This window comes from Bactrocera latifrons, unplaced genomic scaffold (genome assembly GCF_001853355.1).
Source record: "Bactrocera latifrons isolate USDA-ARS-PBARC rearing strain unplaced genomic scaffold, ASM185335v1 scaffold_2, whole genome shotgun sequence".
Taxonomy (NCBI): domain Eukaryota; kingdom Metazoa; phylum Arthropoda; class Insecta; order Diptera; family Tephritidae; genus Bactrocera; species Bactrocera latifrons.
In genome coordinates, this window is record NW_017535518.1 from 776,536 (window position 1) to 786,831 (window position 10,296).

The 10,296-nt window shown below is 36.7% G+C and overlaps 1 pseudogene; it reads right to left on the bottom strand.

Annotated features, from left to right (window-relative positions):
- Positions 1-6,790: 6,790 nt before the first annotated feature.
- Positions 6,791-7,620, bottom strand: LOC108967786 (annotated as a pseudogene).
- Between the last annotated feature and the right edge of the window lie 2,676 nt (positions 7,621-10,296).

The window sequence follows — 10,296 nt, forward strand, 5'->3', positions numbered from 1 at the left end:
CAGACAACTGCCTTCCAATATTTTCGCTGAGCATCAACGGATTCGTGAAAAGGTCAGTGAGCCTGTTCTTCAGTGAATTTGCCTCATTCGTCGAAAATTCATGTTAGGTTAATCCAATATGATACTCAGACAAGCCTAGACCAGTGTTGGTCCTTTACAATAAAAGATGGTACTCAGTTACAAGATACATGAGGAATGGTCATCCTTTAGTATGCCGAGCGTGGGGTTTCACTATCGAAACTTCTTCCAAAAGGGTATCCGGCTCAGTGTTCGGAATTTTCACAGATGCCCCCAAAGAAGGAAATAATTTAAGAATATTCCATTTTGGACTCTATAGTGTCCTTGCTTCACAGTAACCCACCTGACTGCTATATCGGCCTTGAATAAATAGAAGAGCATTAATAATGACGTTGTGCGATGTTCACCACAGCTGCCTATGAGATCTACTTTTTGGGCAAGTTCAAACATCTTAACGAGTGTGGCTTTTCCGAGTGGCCTCCACCAAACGAATACTTCATTGAACTTTATTGGCTTTACTGATTTCGTATTGCCAAAGTATAGCTATTTCCAAGCACCAATAATTTGCTATATTTGAAATCTCAAATCGAGTGTCAATAAATTCAATGCATACCACAAGCGTGTGATATTAAAAAAGTCACGCACCACAAGTCTTTATGCCACCACAGACAAGTGGTCCACAGCAACCACCACTCCACTCCAGATATATATAAGTGAACCTCTCTGCATACTTGATTATGAGCAGCAAATACATTTAACTCATTGCCATAGAACTCGCTGCGCTATGGCTTTGCGTGAAAACTTAAAAATGCACGCATATTCGATTTTTGCACAATTCATACTCGCCTCATTTCCCCCGCTATTATGCGGCGTAAACTTTTCACTTTTCCAGCAAAAGGCATAACTTTTCTTGTGTGCGCGCTAATTTTTTTTTGCTTTTTTTTCACTTTTTTGCCAATTTTTGTTAAACCAACATTGCTTTGACGTAATGGAGCTTCGGCAAGTCGATTAATAAAGGAACAACAACAACAATTCGCACGGTTACTGTGTGCTAAAGCTGATTACAGGAGTGCTGCTTACATGCATGGCCAATATGCAGGCATGGGTAGATGTGTGTTTGTTGGTATATACATACAGGCATRTGTGTATGAATAGTTTGCAGTTTATTTTTCATTTTTCGGTTTCTCGTTTCGCAAACAAATTTACAGTAAATCAATGTGCACGCACATGCAATGGCGCTGCTGAAAGCTCAGGCAACAGACTGCAATTGCTTGGCAAGTAAATATATGAAACATATTGATAAATGTAGATACGTAAGTATATGTATTAGGGTTGAGGTTATATTCGAGATAATTTCTTATGCTTTATTTTAAGTTTGCCACGAGGTTTCTAACACTCAAATGATGTTAACGGAAACCCTTTAAAATGTATATATATATAGACTATTAGCATAACGAGCTGAGTCGAAATCATCCAAAATCTAATTTCACATCAGAGATATCAATTTAAAAATATGTGTAGGAACTTATCTCCCCAAGAAGATGCTTACTAGCCGAAACCGCCGAAACCGGTCCACTATAGCATATATCTGCCATACAAACTGAAAGAAGCTAAGCAAGTGCCTGTATGGCAAACTTTTTCATTTAACTAGATATCTTCACGAAATTTTTCGAGACTTATTATCTAAAGCAATTGTACAACCTCCGGAGAAATTTCTTAGATCGCACTAATATAGCATACAGTTGCCATRCAAACTGAACGAAGGAAATCAAGTGCTTGTATGGAAAACGTCTTTATTTGATGAGCTATCTTTGTAAAATTTTAGACAGATTATTTTGTAGAATAATGGTATAATATCTGAAGAAATTGGYTACATCGGACTACTATAGCATATAGCTGCCATACAAACTGACCGACTTCTTTGAAATTTCGCATTTAGCAAGTCAAGCTACAACTTTGAAAATATAAAGTTTTTATAGAAAATTTGGCGCTGTTAATTTGAGACTCAGTTATTCCGGAACTCAGCATTCATAGAGTACACCATGTCGTATGAGTAACATAGCAAAACGGCCTTAATGATTTTTTCCATAAAACTACTCCTTTAAAGKTTATACGCAGTTCAAATCAAACATTAAATGCTCTGGTACTCAATTATTCAGGAACTGTGCTTTCATACAGTACACCATGTCGTATACGCAAAACTAAATTAGGTGTGTAAGGCCCCTATGAATGCTCAGTTCATTTGAAGCATAACTTTAACTGTATATAACTTGGAAAGGAGTTCTTTTATGGAAAAAATTAATAAGAACTTTTTTGTAGAGAATTAAATTTTGTATAATAATGTTCCATACGTAAAATTGTAGATTTATTTATTTTGTGTATAAAAAAAGTTATTGCAATAGATCAAGAAATTCCATCTAAAATACATCAGAAAATTAAAATGAATTTAATAAAAAATTAAGAGCTAACTTAAAAAAAAAAGAAAACAAAACAACTTGCCCGTTAACAAACCCTCTAATGCATATATGCATACACACTCCCTTATATGTGCGTTTAATAGCGCGTTTATGCAAACATTTGCATGCCGCATACATACACACATACTTGCCACAAATACTTGGCTTTTGTTCCTGCGCTTGAATGCAGTGAAAAGTTTAAAATTTATTGACGAATTGTGTAAATGGTTTTGTGGCTTCGCTCATTACGGCATTGCGTCGGCTGGCGCCATTATTAACGTTTGCTTGCGCTTTCACTTGATTTATTACCGTAAACATAATGCAATTGAGTCACTCAAGTGTTATCGGTTGCACACACACACACATACAAATGTTAACATGTGCGGCTTATTATCTTTAACTTCTTCATTGAGGCGTGATTGACTTGCCAATCTTACACATATCTCATTTCCTTTCATTTATTTTAAACGGCAGTTGGTTGGCGCGCGATTAAAAATTTATTTTGCTGTGTGAAATGTGTATGCAGCAATTATATATGATTTTTGCTCATAAAATTTTTTTTTATGTAATAAAAAATTATTGTAAATATATGTAAGTAAATAGCTAACTTGCAAATTTTTTAAATTATGCCTTACTCTCCCAACTATATGGTATATGTATACATACAAACAACTAATTATGTGAAAATTTAATTAATACTCACCTATCTATAAGATAAATCGACAAATTTTGCATCACACAAAATAGACCCACACAGAAGTCGGCTAATGCTAAGTTTGCTAGGAAGAAATTCGTTATTGAGCGCAAGCGCCGCGATAATGTTACAACCAGTATCACAAGTAAGTTTCCTGTAAGCAAAAGAAAAATAAAGTTTTAAGATAAGCTTTTGACATAAATTTTTTTGTTAATATAGATTAGGTTAGTCCGGTAGGCCAATGAGCCACGCCTACACTAGTTTTGGTTGTTTGCGATACCAGATGGAAGTCATTTACTGCATATATATGGAGTAGTCAGCTTTTAGGATGCCTGCGCTGTGGCCTCACTATTGATACCTCCTCCACCATATCGTACAGTGGTGGCTCAGATATGCTTACAGCTTTTGTAAAAAGGAACACAGTTGCGAATTAGTGCAGTAAAGTTCAGTTTTAAGTACACTTCTTCCTTATTTAGAACAATGATGTGCGGGTATGTAAATTATTCTTCATCTAACCAAAATTTTATGTATCAATGTCCTTATCTGTTCATAAACACTTAAATTGACGTTTGCAATCGAGATTTCAGCATTTTATGTGTTTCTTTTATTTATCTACCCCTTCGAAATGTCTCCAAGTTTTACGTAACCTGACAATTAGGTATTAAGCATACTGAAGCTAATCCTATTGTTAAAATTTTGTATTTTTATATCAAATTAATTTAACCCCCGAAGAATGTATAGCCACATATCTTATAACAAAAAATATTTCTTATATGACTTAAAATTATACTTGTACACCTGTAGGTTACGAACATAGTAGCTAAAGCTCGAAAGCTCATAAAGCACTGAACATATACATAGTTAACTAAAGAAATTGTTCCGATCGGATCACTATAGCATAGAGCTACTGTTCAAACTGACCGACGAATATCATAAAGTGTTCGAATATCAACTATCGACTGAAACGACTATCATTTTTATTAACTAATTATTTCATTTAAATCCTTTTATAAAAAGATATATGTCTCTGCTAAATAAAGTATTAAATTAGTTAAGTTCGAAACCCAAAATGAAGTTTACGCTTGAAATGTCTTCTTTCCATAAACTGCTTTATACATTTTTATATGGCTAAATTGTAATTCCTATTTAATTATTATGCTTAAATGCTTTTCTTGGTAAAAAAGGAACATTCAAAATCATAACATCGTTTATACTAGTGYAAGGTTTGATAAAAAGTAATCCATAATTTACACATCAATGATTCGAAAAATTCACGGTTTCATCCGACAACTTGTTGCTATTTTGAATATTTTTGATAATTTAAAATGTCACTCTCATAGAGACTCTCGTTCTTGTTGGTAGTCTATTTTTCAATGGTATTAAGCCAAACGGAGACTAATTTGTGATATACACCAACATTTTTTTCAATTCGTCGACCCATTGAAGCACCATCATAGCATAATATTATCTAATACTTATCCACTCAAATTCTATGTGTTTATAGGCAAATGTTAGTAAACCTAAAAACAAACTAGCTTACTTACCTTTTGTAAACTCTTTTGTGTCTTAAAACAAGAATTTGTTAGTTACAACCAACCTTGTAAATCTATATTAAATTCAAAAGCGTTTTGCAGAGCATAAACACGTTACAAAGCAACTTGAAGTTCTTCGTATTCCTGGTGCTTAACTCTTTTGCTTTGGAATTTGTTAAAACTTCGAGGAATTTATGTTTCCATTATGACTCACACTTAGCCTTAAGCTTTGTCACTTCTAACAATTTCTCGTTATCAAAGTAAGAAGTGCATTTACAAGCCTTTACATTCATTAATAACAGCAGCATGTTATTAGCATAACATTAACATAACACTGCTATGTTATTAACATAACATTAACATGACACTGCTATGTTATTAGCATAACATTAACATGCTGCTTGGCATGCCATAACTCTATTACTTTTAACAGCAAACTGCAAACAACGTGTAATCAAAACATAAAAAAAAAACCTATGTTGACTTACAATAAATCTCTTTGGGAATTAGCTACAATCAAAACAACATAAGCGACATCAAAAATGCATGGTGACAACGACAAGAAGAGCGCACGTGCACCTAAATCCAGGAAGAACACCACCGAGCTTCGTAAAGGCAGTAAACAATACGAAAGAGTTGACAATCCAAGCGGAAAACAGAAAAATAGGCGACTAAAAACAAAGAGGAATATATATTCGTGACTTCTTTKAAAAAAATGTTCACTGTTACATAATTACAATGGCAGTGAAAGGAACCAAGTGCCAACATATTTAAGTGGGCAACTATTAAAATTTCCCTTCCTAAAAGTAGGAGAAGCCACGTATTCATTGAAATTTGGTCGCAATGCAACAATTGCAACCACTAGAAAGTGCTACCAACTGCACACAAACTAAATATAACTGTAACTACTAATATACATATAAGTATGTGCAGCTATGTGCGTCGGTATGGCGGCAAGCAGGTATAAACATTTAATGACAAAAGTTTTTCAATTAAATTTTATTAACCATCTTAGTCTTGGTGAGTCGGAAAGTTTTTCCCTTGTCGCCACTTTCATTGTCGTAACCTTGGCTTTGACTTGACTGTGCGGCACTCTTGTGGCTCACTTAAAAAACTCTTGAGAAATTATGAACTTATTCTTGTCACAAAAGCAAATTATTTACAATGCAAGGAAAACAAGTTGAATAAATGCATAAATAATATTCACGACGACTAATTACGGGCAACCCACTGCGCGAAGAGCGAGGAGTAGCAATTGTTATGCGAATATTTGTGAAAAGTTATGTGCACTGGAGGCACTCAAGTGTAGACTTTAGTGACTTTCTTTTCTAGTGGTTGGATGTTTTGACATTGAATATAGCTCGCGAGTTATTGTAACGAGTTAATTTATGAGTACAAGATTTTTTATATAAAAATATAGTTTTAAAAACAAATGATTATCTACATATATAAACCATCAAGAGAGAAATACCGGCTGAGCGAAAATGGTGAAGTATCTTACTAAAGAGAGTTACTAAAAGACAGTGCTATCGCCAGATTCCCTCATTTCTCTAGCCTAAAGACAAYTGTAGTTTTGCCATATCCAAACTTCAAATAATCAGCATAGATTCCTGAAAGTACGCCTCATGAGTCCAACACTAAGTATCATAAACTCTCAGATATCTCGTGGTAAAACCCAAAATACTGTCTTAGAAAACGCTATTCTGGCAACGCTTGACATAATCGCAATCTGACACAGTAAATCACTACTAGAAGACTTTGAAAGACTTTCCAAAGCTTAAGAAAGGGACCACTTATTTTAAGAGCCCTTAGCATATATCATTAAAGATTAATATTATAACTAAAGACAAATTAAACACAAACTTCCGTAGGTATGAAGAGGGTACCCACTTTTACTAACTTCTAAATCCAGCTTAGAAAGTAAGAGATGGTCCCTTACTAAATCGACGTTTTCTCGATAGTCGGGTCTAAGTAACCGAAAAGGACCCAGAGTTTTATACGGCCCTACACCGTCAGCTCAGCACTWTGCCTCGAAATGACTTCAGGAGTTTTTTCTGCCGCTACAAYAACAACAACTAAATCTAGAACAACTTTAGTGTTGAGTTGTTTAGTCGAAGAGACCGAAACCCATGTCGTCGTCCTCCTCGGACTCCGACTCCTCCTTTTTGGCTTCTTCCTTCTTTTCGRCAACAGCGCCAGCACCAGCAGCTAGAGCAGAGGCAGCAGCAGCAGCAGCAACAAACTTGCTGGGGTCCTTGATGAACTCCTTGATGGTAGCAGCTTCCTTGAAGTCCACTTCGGTGGCAGCTAGAACAAACAGTCAGTCAAGGGTGACGAAACTCCGACTCTGGAAACCCGTAACTGTACTGTTTCATCCCGTGKAGGATACTGATTACAAGCAAAGTGAAGAGTCACAACAGAATCCTTAAATCTCTAACCAACGATCGCCTTACCGGCTACAAATTATCGGATCACGTATTGTTCACTAGAAATCAGTTGAACCCAATTAGAAAACTAGATTGAAATAAATTTCAGCTCGTACTGTGAATTAAGACCTATTAGAGGGGTGGTCACCTCTGTCATTCAGCACCACATAGGCTCAGTACTCTGATAAATTCCAGGATCCTACTGGGTGCCATTAAAAGCATGTAGTCAATATTCCATCCAACCAACAGTCTGTGAACCTGGGTCTGCAGACTACTATGTAGTCGAGAATCAGGTGCTGGGAAGTATGCCGCATCATGTTAAGTAAAGAGCCGTTTACGTAACGGATTCTACACATGTGAAATAGGTGATTCCTGAGYAAGCAGTGTCCACTGCTAAATGCCACGGGTATCCAAATTTCGTGTCTTTTGAGATTAACTATACTTTTGAACCCATTGAGGTTATAACCAACACTTACCAACTTTGGCTGGCGCATGCCAATGTCTTTCTCTGTCCATCCTCTTTTATTTGCGAAGCAGCTCCTTTGTGGTATGGAAACCCATCGCAATACGCAGTTGCAGTCCTCCTATCCTGGAAGCAACTACAAAGCGGACAAGCTGATCAACCAGTTGATTTGCACTATCCCTTTGTGAACTGGTACCCACATCTAAAGCACTCGGTTGTAGACTGATAGGCTGTTCAGCCGTTTTATACACTCCTGTACCAGTAAAGTTTCCAACTCTATGCTTGACTATCACTGAGTACAGCGATATCATTTCGATAGTATTCTTGAGGATATATTTCCACACACCGCCTTATAGCAAAAGTTTTCCTTGAATAATGCTTCGAAAATGTTCCATTGCTATGGAAAGTTTGTACGCGATCGTGCGAYACCCGTTCCTATGCCTTTCCACGTTTCCCATTTAAAGAAGCCTTTTGGCATATGCGAAGTTGGACAACTCACAGCAGCAAAATACAAAGGCAATCATAAGGATAAGCAGACACTTGGTCGCTTTATTTGAGAAAACCATTTTAGGTATTTGCTTGAAGTGAAACTACCTGGCAGAGGTATGAAAAATGYTTCTCTAACAAAAGTCGCTAAGACMCACAMAATAAGTAATMACCAAACGTATTGAACAACGAGTTTGTAAAGCTATTAAGAAGAAGGCATCGATACCTTCATGTGAATTTAAGGAGGGYTGTCCGCACAGATTTTAGTCTTTACATATCSCCACAGGAAAAAGTCCAACGGTGTGGTAAAACACGATCCCGTTGTTATATAACACGACCGGCACGACGGAAATAGCTGCTCACCGAAGTGTTATGTGGAAAGTTGGAACCGAATGTCGCCGTGATCTACGAGCTTCTATTATAAGCATCAAATACCAATTTTGCTTGTTTGCATAYCCATTGTTCCAGAAATTTGAAAGRCTATTGAARAARGTACCTCTACTTGGATTAGCCCTGATATCTTTTTACTTATCTCCAATGGYAGTTAACACCGGAGTAACAAGAATAATAATACGAAAAACCGACTAAACCCTTAAAATGAATTTTTAGCTTTACCTTCAATTACGGTAATCAACAATTTTTTCTGAATTTGCGGAAAAAAATGATCATATGATTAATAAAGTTYGCTCATGTGCAGCAATGCAGCATGCTTCGTGTCGTCAGCTTAAAATTATTAAGATACCGCCATTAAATTTTAGACMCATAAACTTGCTGCGAAACTTCAAATTAATATCTTAACAGCAATCAATCACTCAGGCTGCCTGCAATGCATCACTCAGCCAAGAGTCGATGCAAAAGGCTTCTTTTTGTATAACTTAATTTTATTATTTTTTCAAAGAGTGTCAGAGCTTGGACACCCATAGCCAGCATATTCGCATGTTAAATGAAGGCCATAAAGCACAAATTAATTCGTTAGCCAGTGTCAAAACAACAACAAGCTTAGGAGAGCAGTGAGTTGCCACTTTAGTCACGCCTGCCTACTCTAACTGATTTATTACAGCGACGCCGGCAAAGCAAAAAGACCCTTCCGTACGCACGGCTATATATTTTAGCCGTTCCAAAATTTTCAAAAAGAGAAAACTGAAAGTTTTTCGTCAATTTAGCAATAACTAACAGGCCAAGAAGCCAATATGTACCCACGAGACTTGCTGGCAGTTTTGTGACACTTTTCATGTTCAAAGCATTTTTTTTTTATTCTTTTTTTTTACAATTTTGTTTTTTGTGCCAACTTCACTTTCTAACTTTCGAAAATATTGTTGCAATTCCATTTTTTGTTATTGTTGTCTACACACACGTACTCTCCAGGGCTGGCGTGTGCTGGTATTGGCTGACTTTTGAAAGCCTGGAACATAAGCCGACATTACGTTGGCCGCTGCTGGCAGGCGAATTTATGGCATACAGCAGAATTGTTGCCCCAAAAGCTCTGCGTAAATACTTTGACAAACAAATTTTTTTGTGCAACACACTGCAGCAACGCTTGTTGCTATTGTTGTTGTGCCGTCGTCGTTTATTGCCTGCAAAATTATGTAGTTGGGAGCGATTTGAAGCCATCTTCAGACCCTGTCAGCCAACGCTTCGGTGCCTGGTAATATGATGCACGACACAATGGCGCAGCAGCAACAGCCAGTTGGCTGCAAGTTAAGTACATCGCAACAACAATAACTGGCAAGCATGCTTATAGGAGTATATTTGCGAATCATGTGCTAGAAAAACTGCAACAATTTGCATAAATTGACTCTGTCTTTAGTGGCGTTCTTTCACTTCATTTTCCATCGCTTCAGTTTGCATCCTCCGGTCCGCTCTCTCTCTCTCTTAACATCTCCCTGGCACACATTCACGCTCAATGGCTCACTATTTCTGAGAAGTCAAATGGTGGCCAGCAAATTACATAATGCCATTGTGGGTAACGCAAGTTGGACGGAGAGTGAGGAGCAAAATCACAACTCTATTGACTGTTGCCGCTACGGGCGGTTAGCAATTTTACGGTGATTTTCAGTTTAGCTAAAAATAAAAATTGCAAATTGTCTTGAGTAAATTTATGCGACTCGTCTACGCTGACTTGAAGCATGGATGCACATACATTTGTAATATATTTTTGTGAAAAAAAATATTTCTGTTGAAAATAAATACTTTCTATTATAAGAAGAGTTAACATTTCCGC